The sequence below is a fragment of the Osmerus eperlanus genome, chromosome 6 (assembly GCF_963692335.1).
Source record: "Osmerus eperlanus chromosome 6, fOsmEpe2.1, whole genome shotgun sequence".
Taxonomy (NCBI): Eukaryota; Metazoa; Chordata; class Actinopteri; order Osmeriformes; family Osmeridae; genus Osmerus; species Osmerus eperlanus.
In genome coordinates, this window is record NC_085023.1 from 12,695,292 (window position 1) to 12,716,536 (window position 21,245).

General features: G+C 41.9%; 2 long non-coding RNA genes across 2 annotated transcripts; one reads left to right on the plus strand and one right to left on the minus strand.

Annotated features, from left to right (window-relative positions):
- Positions 1-3,681: 3,681 nt before the first annotated feature.
- Positions 3,682-4,385, minus strand: LOC134021827 (uncharacterized). The gene is made up of 3 exons (XR_009930578.1): positions 4,287-4,385; positions 4,122-4,196; positions 3,682-3,965 (listed from the first exon to the last, which is right to left on the minus strand). It is a non-coding gene; the product is annotated as an uncharacterized LOC134021827 (long non-coding RNA).
- Positions 4,386-6,046: 1,661 nt separating this feature from the next.
- Positions 6,047-15,925, plus strand: LOC134021825 (uncharacterized). Its single transcript, XR_009930576.1, has 3 exons — positions 6,047-6,180; positions 8,691-8,883; positions 15,471-15,925. It is a non-coding gene; the product is annotated as an uncharacterized LOC134021825 (long non-coding RNA).
- The last annotated feature ends 5,320 nt before the right edge of the window (positions 15,926-21,245 follow it).

The window sequence follows — 21,245 nt, forward strand, 5'->3', positions numbered from 1 at the left end:
AACGCTGTAATTACGTCTGGCTAACGTTTCAAGGGACGTGCTAACTTGAAAGCCTCCCTCTTCTTTTTGAAATGATAGACGGCCCATCTTGTGGCTTTCCTGGCTAAGAGGGAGATGAAAGGTGGGAGCCAAGAATGGGTTACTTGTCAGTGGGGAACACTGGTCCGAGAAAAAGACAAGACTAGCGACCTTCTGTGACATCACTGAGTGACAAACAATATGTAGATATTGAGTGGTATTTTACTCTCTGCCATTTTCACGTAGCTGGTAAGATATTGAATGTTTGAAGAGGTTGGACACCGAGACATTTTTACATTCTATAGCTGTGCTAGATGTCATCAACCAAGTACAGTGGAGAGAACTGGTATATTTTGCTGCATAGGCTGTGTAGGGATAAGAGAAGCAGTCATGTACTGTAGGAATCAAGCAGCTAGCATATCATGCAGCTTTTACTGGCATCTGGGTGTAAGACAACTCCAGAGGAGCAGGAGCCAGTCTCTCACTGTGCCCCTGCAGAAGATGGCCCTCTGCGAGGGGGCAGAGCATTCAAACCAGCCCCCACCACTTTGAAGACCATACATGACTCACATGCCTCGCATTGAAGACAAGTCCCTGAAGAAGGTGTGAATAACTTGTACGATGAAGAGATGAGAAAAGCAGCCTGGTCTGTCCACTAAAGATCCTCTTCAATATTCTATTCTGCAGTTCTATAATATTTACATTACATGTGGTTTATTAAATGATTTTGATCACACAGTCTTTTGATAATACATTATTTATTGATTGTAGGCTGTAATCCAATGTCACATACTATACAGCTTTTGGGTAACATAGACATGTAAGGTGGCGAAATTTGCGTCTCGTTCCCGAAAGCATTGCTCTTACTTTCTGGAAGGTTCCTCTACACAAATTGCAAATGTGATTTAATTTAAATGAATAAGAATGAGTTATTTGTCATTGCTGGACTCCATGTTGAAGCTTTTGAATAATTCAACATTGTTCCTCATCATTTCACATATATTTGGATATTCTTTGAGTCCTACCTTACAACATGATGTTTGTTGATTTTACAGTATAGCCTAACAAAAAGTCCCACTCCTAGCTAACCACAGATCCAGATGCATGTTGTTTCGGTTGAATCTCTGTTAATTTCTATCTGTAAATCAAACAGTTTTACAAGAATAGTGCTGCCATCTGTTTTCAAGAGTTACCATTACGATGCTCCTGACGACAAAACTTTTAAGTCAACTCACTAACCGTAACCGGTGTCTTGTTCACTGCATGACCACCATAGGCAGATTTGAATCAGCTCATCCATACAGCTACTAAACCATTACTTCAGCATTCATACATATACTATAACACTAACGGCTTACTCTGTAAGTAAAATACTAACTACAATGAATGATAATGTTAAAAAAGAAAACATAAACCATTGGATTGCTCCTTGTAGCCTACCCAAGTAATCAAAGTTACTTAGCTGATGGTGAGTCTTCAGGAGGTTAAAGTCCATCATAAGTGATGTAGCAGATGTTCTTTAATTACTTTTCAGACAGGAGTAGTTTGGACAGATGTCTCTGTCCAAACTGCCACTGAAAGATAGGGTAAAATGAATGTCTGTGTTTGTGTCCAAAACACAGTTGTTAACAGGTGTAAACATGGATGTACTACACATGTCAATCCAGGTTTTTCATGCACATCGGCAACTCATGACATTGGTATTGTATACATGAAGGATAGATGTGTTCTTATTGGAATGGTATCCTTTTCTGTCTAAAACTGAACAGCTTCGTCTGCACCAGTCTAGTACTGGTCTAGTAGCACAACAAAAGTTTCAGATTCAGATTAATGTCCTTTACCTGCTACAGTACAAAACATTATGTTCAAGGTGCTTGGACATGCTTCTTTCATATGTCTTCAACTTAAAAAGAAATATTTAAAGACAAAAATGTAACGTGCCATAAAAAAATACTAAATGCCTGAAAACCGTTTATCTGCATTGTAAAATCTAGAAAACATATTCCATGAGAGCCTGTGTGCCCCAAATCTGATACCCAAAACAGATTATGGGAAGTAAATCATATCTTAAAACTGTGCATGAATGTATAGGGGTTACCTCACATGTTTTGTAAAGCTAAAAAGGTAAACACTTGGAGATCACAGATCACTTCTATCTGGGAAATATATGGAACGTAAAGGAATGTCCTATGGCTGGAAGAAGGGCTTTCGCAGAATTGGGATAGCATACGTTATCTTTTGTACTATTTGGGAGGTAGGCCTACACATGTGTATCTCGTGAGGAAAAGCTTAGGAATGGATAAGTCATTGGATATTCCTGAGTCCAATCATTTCTTTGCTCTGCCATTGCGCCTGGATTTGGAGGAAATTGAGGTTGATGGGTAGACTTGGCCCCAGGGAAAACATGTTCATTTTAAATACGGACCTGATTAATTTTGAGCACAGACCTGTCACTTGGGCAAATAATTATGCTGTAGTTGATTGAAGTTGTTGTTGAAGTCAACAATGAACATAAACTGCCTCTTGTACTACATTTAAAGGGTATCACTTTGTTGTTAATTGGAGCTCACAGAACATCCAAATATTGGATGGTATTTGTGTGTTTATTTCAGTCAGCCTAGCTCTATGGGGCTACCTTCTCCCTGAGAACTGTTCAACATGATGCTTTGGGGCGGGGTGGATAAAGAAACCTCTTTGGAAAAGGATGTTTGTTCTGAGACTGTTCAGTTTCTCAACAACTGTTTCCTGAAATGCCCTGAGAACCTACTCATTTCAATGAGGGAAGGCTGAGTCATACCCCTGGGACAATGTCATATATGTATATCATTGGCAGTGGCATGCCAAATAACCTGGTCCTTCTCAGAAACCCACGTGTTTGCATAAGACAGTTTTGGACTGAAGTGGTTTACAAGGAACTGACAGTCAACAGATTAAAAGAGATCACAGGTTCAATGTAATTAGAACCAGTATAAGAATGCACCTAAAACTAAACCTTGTTTTAGTAGACAGCCTTTATGACACACACGTGAAATTATTTTCGAATCCCCCCCCCCCCTTCCTCCTTCAAACAGTGGGCCACCTTGGCCTGGTCTGGCACAGGGGCCTGGCTGGACTGCTAAAGCTATCAACCTGCCCTGGCCTGGGCCAGATAAATCAGCTTGTAATAACAGACGTCAGCAGGTAAGGGGGGTTTGAGGAGGTCCAAGCTACCTGCTCTAAATCTCCAGCCCTGCTGTCCGTCCCACATACACTTTGGTGTGGAGAGTGGCGTGTAATCTGCTCTTACCCCCGGAGTGACTCGACCACCCTCTGATTTAGGACTGTGAGAATTTTTTCGCCTAGAATTTCCTTGTTTGGCTGCGTGTTCTGTTTTGTTTAGTTTAGTTTACCATTATTATAATAATGTAATTGTATCATGGTTTGAAATAGGTCTTACTACATGTAGACACTAAAACTGAACTATTTATTTGTTTATTTCCCTATAGATGATCTGTTCATCAGTTGATGTTCAAACTTCAAGAACAAGAAACAAGAAAAGAGAATGTCAACTGTGTGATATGCTTCAGCTGGTTAGGGTTAGTTGATAGTAATTAACATGTTTCTCTTCCAGCAGCTGAATGAAATGAACACACATTGAAGAGTCAATCTATTAATCTGAAGAATTAATAGATTTACGAACACGGCCCAGCGTTTTACACAACCTGTGAAGTCATCCCCAGAATGGCCTCTTGAATCCCTTCCAGTAGCATGACGAATCAGCAGTAAAAACAACCTCTTAATATGTAGCCCTCTGCAGCAGAGGGATGATAGATGAGGCAGACAGGCTGGCTGCTGCTATGGCTGCTGGTTCCAGCTGAGGCAGCCTTCCAGGCCCCAGGTCGTCAGGAGTGCGTCCCCCATCAGGGTTGCCTTTCCTGGGCCTGCTCTTGTCTTATGTGGCTGTGCCGCTGGAGTGGGAAGGGGGTTACAGAGAAGGGAGAGAGTAGCTGCCCGAGGCTGGTTGTCAGGGAGGTCTTTTCATGCCTGCCTGTTCTTGTATTTGAAGTGAAGTGACATGCCAAAGCCTGAATAGCAGCCCTGTTTGACCTGCTTATTGTATTTACCATGTTGGCCACCAAGTTGTGTAGGCACATCTGACACTGATTAGGTATGCAGGCATGACTGATCTCTGGTTCAACCTATTAGCAAAATAATACATGAACATATACAACACACACACACAATATACTGTATATACACACGTTAATGACAGTCTCTCAGTCACTTACTTTTTTCCTGTGATGGGAAGCTCACCAGCAGCCACTACGACTGATACCAGCCGGTCCCATGTGCATACTCTTTGAAGTCCCAGCTGCATTTGTTTCCGCTGTCCTAGAGGTGCTGGCAACACCAAAGGATAGGCAGAGATGGAGAGAGAGAGAGAAAGCTTACACACCACTGTCTCGTAAAACACGCACAGCTTTTCTACAAATATTCTCTATCTGCTATAAAAGACAACAGGTTGGAGTTAACATCTGCACTGCACATGAGGACAAACCGCAGAACTCCTCGGGGTGGCAGATGTGTTAATGCATAAACAATGTAACGTTAGAGTCTGGCGCAGGTGTAAAAGACTGGGCCTCTGAAACAGTGAATATCGGAAGGCTGTGTAATGTCCGCTTTTGATTGATACTCCACATTTGTTTTTGGAGGTGTCAAGTCACGCAAGGGTTTGTTAATGGAGCTTTGACTGCTTCTTGTCGTGAGAGAGTCATGTGTGGGAGAGGATGATTTGATTTTGATTTTTTGTATGGTGCCGTCTGTAATATATTGAAGGACATACTACTGAAATTTACTACGACTATGAAGTTTAGGGTCAAAGTATTCATTGGATAATAGTTACACTGATAGTAAAATGTGCCCACCCTAAAATGACATCATGCAGTTATCACCCTGTGTTGGTCTGTTCCACAGGTTAACCTAGGAAAGTCAGTCTTTAACTTATTCCCTACTATACATACCATCCATAAATATGCAGGTATAAAATATTCAGTTTTCTTTTAAAGTTTACTCATCTAACAGTGTTGAGTATGATCAGATTATCAAAATGTGGCCACAATTGTTGTTTTAATCATCTGGCATTACCAAATAGGCCTGCAATTTATATAGACCATACTGTACTATTCTTACCAGTTTAAATATTCCTATTCCGGAACTCTCCCGCTTATGTCAAACTCTAATAATATTAGTTATTTTGAAAGTGGAGCAGCACTATTTTTGACATTGTCCAGTGGTCAGATATGACACTGTTAATAAGCACAGTGAAGTGCAGCTCCACTTCTGAACATGGATTGAAATTATGTTCCAAATATGGTTCTGTTCCTAAACGTTTAATGCATGTTCTCAACCTGATCTCTGTGTCTAGTTCTGTAGTAAGAGACTGATTTTAGTCAAGTAATTCTTGTTTTGAGAGAGGTGTTACAATGCAGATACACATTCAATAGTCGTTTGTATGACAACATAGGTAGGGTTGACCACCTCTCAGTTATGCAGAAACCATGTGAAGATTCATAGTCTTCTCCGCAAATGTACGTGGAACTCTACACTCCGAATAACACAGACTCCAAAGTCTTTAGGTCAAAGGACAGCCTCGATCAGTTTGTAGAACAGAGTAAGAACACATTTTGTCCTTGAGCTTTCGAGAGGCATTGCCTTGGGCCTCTCTTTTCATCCAATACAACTCTGTTGATGTCCACATTCACAAGCTGTTTTCACTTTTACTCAAATGTGTCATTTATTCCAATGCCCTGACATCCAGCTTTCAAGCTGTTAACATGTGATCTCTGGGGTGAGTGATGGAAAGCTTCCAGGTAGTGAAAACAGGCATTAAGAGTTACAATAGCATTTGGGCAATGAGGACTGGCCTTTTAAGAGCAAATGTGCTTCACAGCTGACACCAATCATAGCAACACAGCGCAAGCTGGTCTGATGTTTACTTCAAGGTAGGTGATGGGCGAGCCGGGGCCTTTTCAAACAGACTGTTCTTCATCAAGCACAATGTTCTTCATGAGTCAACGCTCGCGGCTAAACTGACAATTAGCTACTAGCCAGGGATATTATCCTCAAAAGGAATTTATCAGTCAATTGCTGTTAAAAACAGGTGTAAATTCAGACCAAGGCTAGGTGAGTATGTGTTAGCATGCAACCTCAGCAAAGATAGCTGTTCTCAAAAATTCCTTGGCTTTAAACGTGGGGAGACTAACTGCTGTGTTATATAAACTCTGTTGTACTAATTACAATGGCTTGTAATAGTAATTAAATCTAGGTGCTGGATTGTGAAAACCACCAGTGAGACACATGTCAGTGTATCCCAAAATAGGAGAGAGTGTGTTTCCTTGGCTTTGTGTAACACTGTTGTGTAGAGGCACACAGGTCAGAGAGGGTCAATGAGGGTCACTGACGATGTGAGGTCACCATGCTGTCACACAACGGCTGCAGAGACAGACCCCACTCTCACAGGAACAACTGTCATGATGACTTGGTTGAATTGAATGTCATCTTGAGGCAAAACAACTGGTGCTGAGCAATCTTTTATATATATATATATAAGTGAATTTAAAACAGTAAAAGTAAAGTAAAAGTGTCATAATATCTCAGAGCTTCTCCCCATAATTAGAATGGAGGTTAGGAAAGGACACCTCCATTTAACACGAGCTTGTAAAGTAGGCAGAAGTCCCTTTCTTAGGACACTGATGGACTTCCTTGACCCCTCTTTATGGACGGCAGGAAGGGCCACAGATTGAACCCTCCCTCCCCACCTCCTGAGCAGCTGTCCATCCTTCTGTGGAGGTCCATCCCTTTCCAGCAGGAGTGAGCTGCAAGGCTATGGTGGAATGTGGAGTGGTTCCTCCCCTCAGAACCTGATGGCCTTAGCAGGTTTGGCAATCAGTGGGAGACTAACGTCGGTGGGCGAGGAGGGGTGGGGTGGGGTGGGGGGGGGGGGGTGGTTTAGCAGAGACAGGTCAGTGATGCCACGCCTGGGAAAATGATCAAGACAGTCCACAGTCCATAGCAGATGTAATGGCATTGTCTTACCTTCCTTCTCTCAGGTGTCACCGTCTCTCTCTTTGAGTCCTGCCGGTCTCTCTCTCCCCCACCATACGAAGAAGGGACCAATGATTCTACCCAATGTCTCTCCTTCTCTCCCCCCCCCCCCCCCTTCACATCTTTAGTCTTCCCATTTCCCTTTCTTTTTCTCTCAAGTCTCTCTGCCCCCGTCCCCAGGAAACAACCTCCTAGTAAGGACTGGGAAATAAGCGGAGCAGAGGAGAAGGATTGTGAGGTAGATGGCGGGGAGGCCGATATGGATTGCCGTCTCCATTTACCGGAGGAAGTGGATCTGCGTGTCAGATCTCGGCACGCATAAAGCTGTCAAAGTCCAATTGATAGTGATGAACAACCGCTGGGGACCGGGGAGGGTGATGAAGGGACTGAAGATAAATAGGATGGATGATGGCTGAGTGGGCAGCTCCCTTCGTGTTGGCGTGTTAGCCTACTACAGAATAGAGAGGCTCACCGCCACTAGCCAGTGCTCAAATCGATGGTTTATCTGCAGGATCAGCGCTGCTGCTTACCTTGTTTCAGGGTTATTTGAACGTTTGAGGATAGTTATTCATGATTTCTATGGCGTGATCGTACGTGGCAAGAGCCCAGTTTAATGTCATTCACTTGAAACGGATTTACATTTTGTTATCTGCCACAGAAAAAGTCATTTATTGTGTATTTTTGAGACAATACTGTAAATCAAACAAGGAAAATTAGGTAGTGAAAGGACAATCTCAAAAGCAGATTCTGAAATAGATGTGGAACTTGATTGAGGTGGTCATATGGTGGTGCTTGCTCTGCCCCCTGTAAGCTCTACTGCTCTGCCGACTGGGAAGTTCCTCTTTGAAGTGGACACAATCTAAATGAGTCCCCCGGCATTACAGAAATAATTCAACCTTGCTCAAATTTTAAAGCCCTCCAGCTTTGAATCGAACATAAATGCAATAATGTTTATGACTGTAATCAAGGCTCACTATTACCTTGTTTATTTCACTTCCAGACCAATTTTTTCTTTCTGTAACGGCTCATGTCTCATTACAGCCGTATGTTTGCTTACCATAAACCATTCTCCAGTGTTCCACAAAGACAAACAGCCTGTTTGTGTTGCTTATATTTCCCATTATGGTCTCTCACTCATGTCAATAGCCATGTTTTTCTTGTGCTCGGATTTGGTGATATAAAACAAAAGTGAGTGAGAATGTCTGCGTGTGTTTGTTTAGGTGTGTTTGTGTATGTGTGGAGCAAAGGGTTTCAGTGAATTAAGGCCTTCTCCTTCCAAGCTCCCACCTTCCTCCTGAGGGGTAAGGTTGTACCCCTGAGGAGAGAAGTCCCCATGTCTCCTTTAACTGCTACTTAAGCTTCCTGCTCTAACCCTTCAGACTTTGTTCTCCTGTTGTGAGAGCAGGGCGCTGAACACACACACACACACACAAAACACACGTACACACACACAGAGCCTGGGCCCTTTGAGCCATGTGGTCTTCTAATTTGTCCTGATAACTGCCAGATGATGAGGCTAGGGCCAAGGAGCACTCAGGGAGGGGGGGGCTTCTACTGACTGACGGATCAACTCTCTCTCTCCACTACAGTGTACGAAAGGACAGGAAGGGGGTCTGAGATTTGGAAAGACAACTCCACTTCCTGTGTCATGGGAGCTATCCCAGACTATCACCTGTGTCCGGTGGTCCTCTACCCCGCCATTCACAGGCAGCAGCAAGGAAGAACCGGGGATCTGAGAGAAGAGGACCATGGGAGAATGATAAGCCGATAGCCAGAAAACAGGTAGTTTTACTTTAGTAAATGAATGAATTGCTGTATTATACCGGACAACCAGTATAATACATACCGGCCTCAATCACAAATCTGTGTTACACAAAACCAGCTTTTTTTCCACAGTTTATTTATCCTTTTAGGCAATTCAGGAATGTTGTTATCTTTCTGAACCAGTAGCTTCACACAATTGGCCACCCGTGTTCTTATCTTGACAATCAATACCAATGAGGACTGGGAGCAATTGAGAGTTTGGTAGTAAAGGTAACACTTAAACACAGTTCAACTAAATTGCCTCAGTCATAGATGACAAAAAGCAACCTTTCCTTGGTCCACGAGCCATATTTAGCCATTGAGACTCAATAAAAAGTTAACTCTTATTTCCACAATTTAATCGCTATGCCAAAATATCATAATTCATCTCAGCAATTCTGATCATCGGAAACTACATTTCCCATGCACAACTCATTGGAATGAGGGGTGTGGCATCCAATAAAAACCGTCTACAAACATGACAGTTTACACCAAAAAATAGCTTGAGCACCAAGGCGACAGGTGAGCTGGAATTTAATCAATTGTACGTCAATTCCAGTTTCAGCCCTTTGCTCAATTTTGTTTACGGGTGTCTATCCTCAACAAAAAAAGAACACACTAAAGCAAAATGTTTATGTCCTAAACGGACAGTGGTGCAAGCGGTCCAACCAAGACAGTTCAAGATGGCGCTGCAGACTGGCAAGCCCAGACGCTTCTTGTCCACAGTTCCTCCAGCACTATACAACTGCACTCTTACATATTATTCCCATTCAGTCAAGTTAGGATATACAGTAGCTACAGTATATTAGGGTTTGCTTTGAAAAGCATGTTGTTTAAGCCTGGCAGTAATAGCTGCATCTGATAATGTCCAGTGCCTCCCATCCTTGTCTTAGAGGCAATTGCCTCATTGACGTCCTGAAAATGGACAGTCTGTCATGCTGTTACCTAACTAGCTGAAGGAACAGTGCACTACCGGTCTTGAGCATGCCATAATGATAATGTCAACATGCTCCTTCATTTAGCCAATCCTTCACGCTCTACGGTTTTTGTGGTTGTTTATCTGAAATCAGACCTCAGTTTAAAAGCGTCTTGATTCATTTTCCTGCTCGTTAGGCGTCATGGCTGGGGAGTGTCCATAATTCATGACGATCTCCCGCAGTACTGTTGCATATTACAACAAGACAGTGTGCCTCTCCATGCTTCATGGAGGCAAAGCAACAAAAACAAAGCAGATGGGAGTTATACGAACTCAGCAGGGCCATTTTAGTTTTCCCAGCAGAGACAACAATACGACATATATTTCATGGCCTTCACATCTATTAACCTGCCAAAGCGTGAGAAGCATACAACACAGGACAGGATATTGTACACTTCCCTGACAAATATTGTGGCTCCTGCACACTACGCGTAAAAGTCGTAAAGTACCGCGCAGAAGGTGAAGGCTGAAGCACAGTCAATGGGCTGAACCGTTATATATATATATATTTACTCTCCGATAAGCTCTATTTGGGGCCTGAAAGAAAGATCTGAGCCTCGACAACCTTGAACATCATCACCCCAAAGTGACTGTGTCTCAGTCAAGGAGCATGAAATGACAAACGCATATCTGATTTTCCACATGACTGACCCTCATACTGCATCCCTCCTGTTCCGAGGATTATGGGAAACCATGACCAGGAAGCAATTTGTTAGGCCGAGGAAGACTGAAAGAGGACGAGAGGTCCAGGGGTCAACATGCCAGATATTTCCACTTAGCCCTCTCTCAGGAGTGAAGGACTATGGATTTTGTGTGATGACATTCCTTTATGTTCTTTAAACTGGAGAAAAACTGACTGAATTCAACCGGATCATTAAACTGCACAGGCTGTATAGGCAGGTATGAGTGTGTAAAATACTTTCAAGCTACGAAGGACTAAGTCAAGAGGTCCTGTGTTTCTTTATGACATTCACCACTGATGCACTCATTGTGAGTTAAGACTTCACAGATGCTCCTCTTCGTTGACTTGACTTCTACTGTATGTACAGTACAGTCTCTAAGAATACAGTTCTGTATATTTAATTATACAAGACTCTACACAGTACTGTCTACTTAAAGATCTTAAAACGTATCTTAATGAAACCGTATCATCATTGCACATAGCTTCATATTACCCCAGGAGTTAGCATTTTTACAAGCTCGCACTCTGTAAAAAAACTCCTTGTAAATACAGTATTTGGACAACTTTGTGGGAGAACTCTGCTTTGTCTAAAAACGAATGAAGCTGTCAACACAATTTGATGTTTCCGTTCTCCATGCACCTCCACAGGGAGATTTCCTTCACTGACCAGTCTGCCAGTGGGAATCTGCGACCAGAGCAAGATCCAAAACTAGGGGTAGACACTGACAGGACCCTGTAATGCTTCATCAAATAAGTTTTACAACACCTTGTAGAGGAAACGTGACAAGGTTAATGGCCATAATGATTACAAAGTCCTCTATTGAAGAGGATATGGAATAATATTTAGAGAGCCTTATGTTGAGACCTTTTTTGTGGGCCGTCTCAAAAACCTGTTTTATTGGACCCTCGGTGGTCAACAGTATGTCTAGGTACTGTAGATCCTAAGTATACTTGACAGTTGAAGAATGTTCCCATCTCAGAAATTTGGGTCAGGGTTGTTTCACTATTTGATAAATATTGATGGTTGCCAAAAGTTTAATGATTCTTATTTAATTGATGAATATAGGCTAAATTGCATTCGCGTGTACAGTATGTACTGTACATCTCCATCATCCAATCTCATAATTATAAAACGCTATAAAACATTAGAGGCCCATCAAGCTATTTATATTTCTGAAAGTATATTGTTTGTCAGTTAACTCTTCCCCTACACCCCAGTCCACCACAAATGTGGTTCAAGCTCCACAAAGACCACCACACCCATGGTCAAGGAGACATCAACATCAACAGAACTAACTAGACTGTAGCCCCATACACTTGCAGGTAAATGAGCAAAGTGCTAATAGTAGACTTATACTGTACACAGATTTATGACCCCTTTGGATTACACTGTGGGTTAAAATCCCCAGTTTAGTCATTATTGTCCCTGCTTCATTTAAGCGGTTTCTGCTACGTATCTGTCACCATTTACTTCCTTAGTTATCTGCACTGACCATGACTCCACTTGGGACTTGTAAGTCATTCACATAGGCCTTTTTTGCCAATCACAGCAGACATTGTCTCTGCTTAATTTAAGGTGTTTCTGCTACGTAGCTTTCACCATTTACTTCCTTAGTTATCTGCACTGGCTTTGACTCCACGTTGGACTTGTACGTCATTCACATGGACATTGTTTGCCAATCTGGCTATAAATTAAAAATAAATATATCCAAAATCTAGTGTAAGAAAATAGTGTACTGTGGTATGTCTTTCAAAGCCTCTTATAATCCTTAAACTTTACAAGTGCACAAGTTAGATAGAAAATACAAAACTCCACCTTCCATGATGATGGCTAAGAAAGCACACAGCATCACTCCATGTCTTCAGATTTCTTTGAGCTCAGGGCGCAGGCACATTTAGGGCACCAGTTTGCCAATTTACCAACCATTTGCCCAGTGTTTCAGGGTTCCCATGCATGCATATTAATGCCAAGGTCAAAGGTCACTATGGAAGATTCCAGACAGTGTAGACTCATTAGAGAACATAGGTGCCCTAGCTTTGATGTCCCTGCACCCTACAAGACTGAACCCACCAATGATTACACAGGAAGGAGGGAAGACTTGGAGCTAAAACACAGGAGAATAACTAAAGTAGGAACCCAGCCCTATATAGTCATTAAAGAGTGCATTAGGAGTAATGCTTTCCCCATGTGCTTGGGGCTTCACTGTGAGATGCATGGAAAACAATGAAGCCCTTACCTTGAAAATGATACAGTGTTATTCATCTCAGTCCACCTAATTTCCCAGTGAAAGATGTATTGTTTGCTGAACCAGCACAGGTTGATAAATAATGCTAATGTTATTGGGCTTTCCTATAAGCATAATGGGAATCCTTCTATTAAATCCCAGGATTATATGCTACAGTAGAGTTGACAGTTGAAATTTACAAAACAATACTTCTAAATGCCCTGACGATAAAACGTCAGAAATATGAGTGAATGTTCATTTTACCATGAGACAAAGAGAGGGCTGCTCCAATTACACTAACAACCTAACAATTGTGCTGGTAATGATCCCTAAGTGGTAAAAAGAAGGAATAATCCATCTGTTGCTGCTGTAATTTACTACAACTGATCACACGGTCATTTGGAAGATACTGTGCAACTTTGCCAGAAGTTGAGGGCATACTTTGGAAATGAGGGCTTCGACTTCAAAAGAGACTATTAGACATTATACATACAACTGCTCTTTAGAAAGAGACAGGGAAAACAGCTGCAGCAGATCTGAGGACTTCTCCCACATACAGTTTCCTGTTTTAAATCTGGCCTACGTCTTTTTTTACGGCCTACTGATGGCAAATAATGTGTGTGTGTGTGGGGGGGGGGGGGGTCATGTATATAGTGTCACACTAGCAACACTAGTATACTGCAGATATCCCCACAAAATGGTGGTCAGGAAAGGTAAAACAAATTGCGAAGACATAATCAAGATGTTGTGTTTATCGAACAGACTAGGCATGAATCAGTTACATTTAGTCATTTACATTTAGTCATTTAGTCATTTGAAGGTGGATGTAACTTACAGTCGCAACGTTGACGCCAATTTGATGGTCTGGTGGTTTGTAGTGGACCAAAATAGAGGGTGGTGCGACCTCTTGTTAAAACGGTTTATAGTGTCTCTATCTGCAGGATATCCCCATTATCAACACAAGGGCTGAGGAAACCCAGTGTTTGTGAGCTGCTTTTGTAATCCCAAAGATTTTATTGTTTTATTGTGCGTCATGTCCAGATTTTAATAGGGTTCTTTGGCCTTTTGTCCTTACTCTCTGTCTAAAATCGATATACATGTGCTCTAACGTCAGCGTCTAATGTGTACAAAAGGCGGTAATCTCCTCTGTCTTTCCAGACAATATGTTGATTATTTGGAGGGGAGTTTCAAGGACATAACTCTAAACCAATACACATTCGTGTGTGTCTGTGTGTGTCTGTTTGTGAGAGACAGAGAGTATATAAGAAGACAATGCATTAAACTTTGAGAGATCCTCAACATTTTGTGGCCGTGCTGCTTTGAAGACCACAAAAGCAGACTTTGAACCTAAGCTGATAAACTTGATAGATGTTCAGTATAGTCTCTTTGATCTTAATGAAAAATATGAAGTGTCTTGCTGTCAGTTACGTCTGTCTCTGTGTGGCTACATTAACGAGAGAAACAATGATCATGTAATCATGAACTGTCACAACTATTACATTTATCTGACTTTGAACAAGCCTAGAACCCATAAGCATTACAAGAAACACAGAATTTGGAAGTGAGAAATCTTTTCTTTCTGTCTTTCCTTTTCTTTCCTTTTCTTTTGTTTTTTCTTTCTGCTGTGTCATGGCTTTGTTCAATGATGAATATAATAAAGAGAGAAACAGAAATCTCAACGTTCCTGTAGTTTTTACTGGCCACAGACAGACTGTAGGCCTACTGGCAATATAATTTGCTGGGTCATCAACCGGACACCATTCAGTTCAACCCCCTACAAGTTGCTCCCGTTCAAACACAATGTAGTTGGAACCCATTGAACACACTCGGAAATGAACCGTAGGTGATTTGCCCTGGGGCGTAAGCAATTGGCTCTTTACGCACCTCCTTCCTTCAGCTTCTCAAAACCTCTGGAGCAACACTGGAAAAATACAATAAGGACTTGTCCAAACCAATTAAATTAGAATTTCCATGTAATTCAAGATAGTACTTCAAACCTTTAGAAGATTAAGCTGTTGATGAAACCTGATTCATTCTGTAATTGACTCGGCTGCGAGAACATTTTACTTTTTTTTTTAAAGTGTACGTTTGTCAGAGATGCACTTAAACTGTTATTTACGGGGGTAAATGAATCAAGTGCCCCAACCCAAATTACCAACTACAGTAAGGGTCATTAATAAGATGACTTCCACCTGAGTCAACAGACCAAATGCACAGGTGTAATTAAACAGTTTTCCCCGTTCAGCTTCTGGTCAACTGTAGCATGGCTGCAATCACTCTTCATTGACCTTCATCTAACGGAACAGCCTTACAACCCCAAAGGAGCTGCGCATATCTATGGGAAATAATTCTCTCTCTCCACTCAGAATCAACAAAAACCTTTCCTGATTTTAATGTGTTGGCGCTTAGCTATCCTATAGGAATTTAATGTAAGGTCCAGGACATCTTATACTATTCAGTGATATAATCCAGACAAACTCTGAACTTCCGTAATTTCCCAAAATATATCCTTTTCCAACTAGACTGCTTTCATAATATGGACCGTTTGATACACAGAGTTTTTAGTCAACCAAAAAGTGCCTGTTTATGAAGCGTGACCACAGGAATGGGGCCCACACAGCCTCATAATACGCTATCGTTTGGAGATCAAATCTTTAACCCTTGACATGCAATCCTTTTACAGCACCTCCAAGCCCAGACTCCAAGATAGTGGGCCAACCACAGAGATCCATGCTGGATTAGTGTAGAACAAAAGATTGCCTTGAAAGGGCTGAACACGGCAGTTGACCCAGGGATGAATAACGGTGTGATCTCCATGGTGGGGGTCAGCTGTGGTACTTCCGGTTCTTCACGAGAGGCTCCATCCTGTCAGACCGCTACCTTGCTCATCTCGAAAGAACTAAACTGAAGATACTTCCTGCTAAAGACACTTTAGACTCTCCTTGCCTGTTTGTCAAGATGTATCTAGATTTACAGTATATCCTGGAGGAATCAGGCTTTACACTGAGGACACTGACCAAGGTCTTATTCACTATCGTCTAATGTTACGTTTTTTGGTCTATTAAGATACCAAAGGCCTGTGCCCGAACCTCTACAACATTTGTAGACTGTTTTTGTTTCATTAGTGTGCTCATAAAAAGTTGCAGTTGCTGTCAAAGCATTCTGGAAAGAGAACTTCTGTCTCACAGATTGGCCTTAAGAACAGCAAAAGTGCCCCCAGATGAACCTCCACTTGTCCCCATGTTAAAACACTGAAAACATGTTGTTCTTGTAATCAAAACGTGTGGTATTGATAACTGGAAGAATGAAGTTCAAGGCAACTGCTAGGTTATCCTATTGGGAAGTTGAGGAAGGGGAAATTGCAGATAACATTACAGACTAACTAATCTGTACTTCCCACCCTAAACACAAACGGAAAGCTATGTTCTACTATTCACCAGACAGGATTAGAACTGGGAAGGGGAATGTGGGTAGAGAGGGGAAAAAGGTGGGGATGGAGAGAGGTAGGAAGGAGAGTCAAGGAATGAAACAGGCAGACGGAGGGTTAAAAGGGAATGTAATATCAATAGATGGCAGTGTGTGAATATAAATATAATTGTCTTTGATCAACAACAAAAACTGCTGTAAAATATTTTGGTGGATTGAATTATAATACTTACTGTTTCGATTAAACATGTTGGCATTGGATGCTGTAGTCTAATCTTATGGTCTGTACCATTGACTTCAAGCAATGATTAACATGATTAAAAAAGAGGCTACAGTGTATGTATACAGTATTTCATGAAGTAATGTCATAACAGTACAGTATCATTAACCTTTGTGTGGTGTTCATATTTGTGTTACTCACCCAATGCTCGAGGGTCTGATGGACCCACATTTTTATTGGGGTTACTAAACAGTACAGCCATACCAATTTCTGTAAACAAACCACCAATATTTGACAAAACATTGACATAGTTCAGTCTCCCTATGCTTCATGTATGATCAAGCGGGTGTAAGAGGACACAGAATGAGACTCCTCTCATGCTGCACCTGTGCGAGGACCGCTGAAGGCGTAAAAGCTGGTTGAACCGTAAAACATACACGCAGGTTAGGTTTCGCTGTAAATTCACCACAGTGCTCTCTCTTTTTGCCCCCAACACTAAATATAAACATGGACAGCTGAGGTGGGCAGGATCAAATACTTCCTGGGGTTGAAGTTGTGATTTATGCTAAGGCAACACCAACAAAAGCCTTTAATTGGGGCCACCGCTGGCAGGAGAACTTTATGGAACAGCTGCCTCTAAACCGTGACTCTTGAAAGGCAAACTTCATGTATTGCTATAGGGAAAATCTTGATTTTGTTGTCTTGCAGCTGATATAGACTATCATGGACTGTGACTGAAATACACAAGAATAATCCCTTAAACAACGCAATCTATTCCAACTGTGAGGCAGTCTTTTTGGGTGAAGGGGGGTTTGTGGTCACCTGTTTTGAAAAATCGACTTTCCCTGCAAAAAAGTTACATTACACCACATTTCTTTGTGGTGTAATGATTGTGTCTGTTTAGGGTCGTAGCAATCTCCCCAGACGATCTTTTGGTCCTGTGTCCTTTTGGTCCAGAAAAAATATAGATTTATTTATGGAAAGTTAAACTAGTACCATTGTATCAAGTGAAGGTAAAGTTTAATAGTTTAAAAGTGTCAGATAATCTGTAATTTTTGGGGTGTAGACAGTGTTCGTGGTAGTAATCAATGAATACAATGAGTGAGGACAGATAGTCATAACCACAACGAGATTATGAAAGACAGAGAGAGGGAAAGACAGTGAGAGAGAGAGGGATACAGAGACATACTGAGACAGAAGTGTGAGAGGCGTAGAGCTTTGGGCTGGTATTTCAGTGATCCCTGCATGTCTAAATGGCTTCTCTGGCATCTCAATAGTCCTTCAATAGTACTGATTACAAGAGGAGCTCACATGTGTTTTCAGCTGACAGCAGGGTCAGACTGGCCGTCGGGAGAGTAGGGAGATTTCCCGAACGGCCGGTCAAATGGCCGCAGCATAATGCAAAAAAAATGATATATAATAATAATACAAGGTCATGGGCCGGTCTGCGTTTCATAGTCCCAGGCCGTTTTTCAGTCCCAGTCCAGACCTGGCTGACAGTCAGGCCAATTTAGCTAAAGGCCAACAACAATTGGACCTATTTTCTTTCTAATAGACACAGTATCGACTAGCATCTATGGACTTAAAACACTTTCCTCTGTATCCCTGGGATGTTATCTGTTAATTGATGTAAGGTACAACATTGTTTAGGTATGACTCAATGGAATAGCTGCTTATTTTGCTAGTTTCTACCTCTGTCACAAAGTTTTCTAAACTGGAGTTAACTCTTTATCAGATAGCATACAGTAAACATACACTAGCATAGTACACATAACTGAGAAAACACCTAAAAACATGTAATGTCTAGTTTAGATAAGAGATGATCCATGCAAAGCCCAAAAAAAGCACCACTGATGATTTATGCTTTGCTCAATGCTCTGACTAGAATTTGTAAAAAAAAAAAAAAAGTATCTTATATAACCTTAATACTTACTTTAATAGTTTCTTACAACAATGTATCTGTACTTTACTAGTTTGGCATGACATGATCTGGAGGTTAAGCTTTTGGTAAAGGTTACAAATCTTTTGAAAACTACCCTAATCTGATTTCATCTGCTGCAATCTCACAAATTGAAATTCCATTCCATTGGACTGTGTCTCATGTAGAGGCCTACTGCACCGCGGCCATCATTGGTGGTGCACAGACAGTAGTCAGTCTTGAAAGTGAATGAGAGGTAAAAGAGAGTGATGGGATGGAAAGTGGCCATGAAGGGCATCAAAGCCCTTCCTCTATTTTTTCCCCCTGAAAGGTCGCTGCTCTCACAGACCCCGGGGAGGTAGCCATCAGGCTTTCGGAGTCTTGACAGGCAACTTCCTGCTCAGCCCTGGCATGTTCTTGAGTGATGGCTGGAGTGGAACATCGATTGCCATGCTCAACAACTTAGCCAGAATGATCTTGCAAAAAAGAGCTTTGTCAGAGACAAGAACATTGCTCTTGCGATTTAGATTGAGGCGACTTGGCAACTCAGCACCATGTAAGAATGGTCATGATGAGAAATGGAAGACATAGGTTCTTTGTAAGCATGCTTCAACCCAGACAGAGAGGCACCCAATTTATTTCTTGAGGGAAAACTATAGAAACATTCAGGAAATCTGTATTACATTACCAACTATTAACATTTCCAAATAAAAATGCTCTTCACAATATATTTACTGCCTAATTTAACCTAATAAATACAGATTTGTTTCTGTCAATAAAAAGTATGGGTGTGTGGGGGCAACATAAGAATCGCATCCTCTTCTCTCAGAGGATCACAATGTCTGCCGAATGTCTGCTCCAAGTTTGGAAATTCACGAGCTTTGATGAAAACAAATTCCACCCATAGGAATCATTGTTATTGTCTTACCGTCCTGCCAAGTAGCTATACTGGCGAATGCTCCCCTGCCAATCGTCTCCACCAAGGACACTCCTTGTTATCTGCAGCACATCTAGTAGTGTTCTTCCCACACTTTAATACGTTTTGTTTTGACCAACCAAAGTCTTTCTGAAAATGTTCTTTGCCTTCAAAATATTTACTTCTGAACGGTATGTATGCTGATGGTTTTAACATGCTGCCTGTTTGCACAGAAAAAAAAGCTAAATTCAGTGATAGTTCCTCAAGGTGTATGGGAAATGAAACAGAAATGGAGCAAAAAGTCGGAAAATCCACCAAGACCTGTATTGCATCATACCTTGGAAGTGCATTCACAGCTTGCGCTAGGCCTAAGCCAGATAGTGAGAGAAACTCAGAGAACGGACAAATGAAGAGGATCCATATCATCCTACAGTAACTTAAATATCTGGTATGGTATATAATGAGGAGACACAGGAGATAGAGTTGAGTCAGACTTTCATACTTGGTTGCTTTCTTCCCTGCTATTAAGCAGTGGTGCCACAGAGGGGGCTAGACCCGTTAGAAGCCCACTCGCTGGTTTAGGGGGCAGGTGCTGCGGGTCGTTCACCGGTTTATGTCTCCTGGCAGTGTCTCAAGGAGGCATAGCGTTCCCCTGCTCTCGTATTCCCAGACTATCTGAACGGCCTCCAGCTCCAACAGTTGTGACGTGCAGGCTAACATGCGAGGACTTCTGCTTGTAACCCACCGAGGGAGATACGACAACAGGCTAACACCCATTGTAGCAGGGGTCCATTTGACGGTGTTTGACCGCCAATCGACCGTGTTTGACCGCCAATCGAGCCAAAGGCCAGGTCCATAAAGACACCATGGTCCTACACTCGGCTCCCTTCTCTTCTTTTATTGGCTGGGTTCAGCCAAAAGAGTGTCAGAAAGGGAAGGGGTGGGGAGACGGGTGTGAGTGGGATGATGGTGTTTAGGGTCTAAAGTGCCGGATGCTCCCAGGCCTCCCACCTGTTTGCCTGCCTCAATGGACCTCTGAGTAAATTAGAGCTGGGTCAGTTTGAAGAGAAACAGTGAATGGATACACACACACATACACACACACATGCTACTGTTGTTTCTCACACAGACTTAGATCTTAGACCAGAGCCAAAGTACACAGTCTGACTGACTAGAGGCATGAACTCTCAGACTCGTCTGCTTCTTGTCTCTTTTAGACACTGCTGTCATCTGACTTCCTATTTTGTGTCATGTTTTTCACCTGGCCATAACCATGTCTCATGAGAAATATTCGATATTTGAGCACTATTACTTAATTTTCTTTGAAAAGTCACATTAATAGCAACCACAATGGAAAGTTAACCAGAGACCCTACATAAACAACGAGCAATATATATGCCCAACAGATGGCCTTACTTTGGAAGGGCTCATAATGTGACCGTCCACAGACCAGGCCACTGTGGTCAAGACTGAGGCATGGATCATCTCAACCCTGTCGGTTTGTGCCTAGGATTGACGCTGGCCAAAACCGAAAGCTAAATTAGTTGGGTTCTAGGCGCACAGACTGAAGCCAGCGAGCATGACCAAACAAAAGTGGTAGCAAACCCTCTGCTGAAATTATGTTTCTCATCAGACAACCTCTTTGAAAATAAACCTCCTGATGAGCTCACTCGATGTTGGGTTGGCCTAATTAAGTGATGCGGTCAACGTTATTTACAAATCGGATTCTTACTCTTGGGATTCCTAAAATGTACCATCTAAAGTAACTTCTCATTAATGCCATAATGATATATATTACTGTGTGTCCGTGTGTTTTGATTTCATTCTTTTCTCTGCCACATTTTGGAAATCTTGATTAGCTGGGATAGATTAAAGCTATGAAGGGCACAGGGGAGCAATTTCCCCTGTTGGGAGAACAGTAAATATCCATTGAAAAATGGTCATGCGATTGATAAAATGTAAATATTACTACAGGAAT